Source organism: Aptenodytes forsteri, unplaced genomic scaffold (assembly GCF_000699145.1).
Source record: "Aptenodytes forsteri isolate BGI_AS27 unplaced genomic scaffold, ASM69914v1 Scaffold208, whole genome shotgun sequence".
NCBI classification, from domain to species: Eukaryota; Metazoa; Chordata; class Aves; order Sphenisciformes; family Spheniscidae; genus Aptenodytes; species Aptenodytes forsteri.
The window spans coordinates 163,613-165,842 of NW_008794963.1; the positions used below are offsets into that span (position 1 = coordinate 163,613).

Sequence of the window (2,230 nt, forward strand, 5' to 3'; positions counted from 1 at the left end):
CGCGGCTTGCTTCTCTGGCACCGGGCGGGTAAGACGCTCCCTGCTCTGGTGTGGCCGAGGGCATTCGGCCGGCGCCTCGGAGGTGCTCCGCGACCTCTTTCCCCGCTCCTCCGGGGCTGTCCGGGCGCCCTTGTCCCGTCAGAGGACACGGCGAGTCTCTGCGGACGGTGCTGCCCGCCGTCCCGAGGCCTTCGCAGAGGTGCGGCCTCTGCTCCCCTGGACATGGCCCCCTGCCGCACCGCAGGGCAGTTCCCGTTTCTCTCCCATTTCAGTACAGGGTGTGGGGGCATTGGTATCGCCCTTTGATCTCAATAGCAAAGTTACGCAGTACGATTTAGGTAAAGTGGTTTGCATGTTGCCATCCAAGCAGTGATACGGCTGATTTGTGTGGGTGTTGCTGGAGGCCATTTCTAGTGAGTTCTGCCAAGGCACGGTGCTTCTTACCAGTGACCACTTGTGTGCTTTGAGAGGGTCTTCTGCAGTAATTTCATGATTCGCTTTCACCTCCTGGGTGAGGGTTGTTTTTTGTTTTGTTCATGTTTTGTTTTTTAATGCTGTTTCCTGGCTTCTTTATATCTCTCTTTATGCCTGAGGTTTAATCTAAAACCTTGACCTTAAATGGTGGAATGAGTAAATTGAGTGAATCCTGTCACGGAAGCCCCTTTTGCAAGCTAGTAATGAGACGGTAGCAGTGTCATGAGAAGATTGCTGAACGATACCAACTTTACTGGCTGCTTGCGTTCCAGTACTTTATTAGTCTTAGTGCAGTCTTCCTACATGCCCCTGCTGTGGCCTGCTCCCTCATCTTCCCCAAGCAGGAGGAAAGCTGCTTGCATGGTTTCTGTAGTGGTGAGCAAGAGGAGTGGGCTGTGTCTGTCACTAGCAGAGCATCTCATCAGGAAGATTCAGTACTGCGTGGGGGTTACCTCTGGTTATCTCCTTATACTGGAGGAAGAGGAGTCCAAATGCCGTCTTGATTTGCAGTCTCTGCCATGAGCTGAAGTTCTCCAGAGGGAGCCCTTCTCTCTCCCTGCTTACCTGAAGAGAGATGAGATGAGTAGGGGACTACTAAGAAAGACCTGAAAGAGAATCTTCGCACTCCCCTTTTCTGGAGGCTTAACAGTATTCTGGTACTCTGTGAAAATATGCAAATTTTATTTTCATTGGGAGAATTAAAAAAAAAAAGTCATCAGTATTTTACAGACATTTGGTGGCAGATCTGATCTGTGGAATTTTGTTACTGCAGAAGGATGTGACATTCTTTTGATTTTCTATTTGATCTGCTTGTGTTCCTTAGAACCACCTTTGGTTTATTTTTTCCTTTGTGAGAAGCTGTTGCGCATAACTGAAGAGTCCAAGTTCCAGAAAGAATCCCTAAAGTACACATGTAATATAAACGCTGTAGGACTTGTTGCACTGCTTTACTTTTGTGATAATTTAGTTTGAGCTTTACATTCTTAATCTTGTTTTACATAGTGCCCAAAACTCTTCTTCACTCTTAGTTTTTGTTTCATCATTTGGAACATAGAAGCATAGAATAGTTTGGGTTGGAAGGGACCTTTAAAGGTGATACGAGCCCCCGGTAAGCAGCACACCTCTCTAGAGAGTGCGTCTGGTAATTGCATCTGGATAGATTGTGTCTAGGGATTGCGTCATGAGCTCTGCTAAATTGGCAGTGTAATTCCATGATTATTCTCTGTTTTCACCTGTGTTACTCATATAAAAAGGTGTTATCACACAGACAGATTCACATGCACCCTTTCTCAGGGCAGCTTTAAGCTCTGTGAAACCCCCATCCCTGTGCATTATAGCTATGGTATGTACAGATGATTCAGCTACCACTAAAAATGTTGTCTCTTAGTTTTAGTGTTGAAAATGTGAGTTAGTAAATAGAACAATAAGTTGTAATATTTTTACTATTTAAAAATAACCTTTCTTCTTTGTGTCAACCTATTGAACAATTGCATGTTTTTAGTAATAACAACATACAAGAGTAACCATTCAGTCTTCTTTCCTAAAATTATACTAGAATTTGTTGTATTCAAATAAACACATTAAACACTCAAGTACAAATTAGTATTAGAGAAAGTAAATAGAACTTATATTCTTCTGATTTTTTGCACATCAAAAATAGAATCAAAGAATAGTTTGGGTTGGAAGGGACCTCTAAAGGTCACCTAGTCCAAACCCGCTGCCGTGGGCAGGGACATCTTCTACTAGGTCAGCTTGC

General features: G+C 44.2%; 1 protein-coding gene across 1 annotated transcript in view; it reads left to right on the top strand.

Annotated features, from left to right (window-relative positions):
• The first annotated feature begins 6 nt into the window (after window positions 1-6).
• DECR1 (2,4-dienoyl-CoA reductase 1) overlaps window positions 7-2,230 on the top strand; it is a 28,012-nt gene continuing 25,788 nt past the window's right edge. The window contains exon 1 of the mRNA XM_009275497.2: window positions 7-28. The gene's annotated coding sequence lies outside the window, so the exon portion shown is untranslated. The remainder of the gene's footprint in view (window positions 29-2,230) is intronic.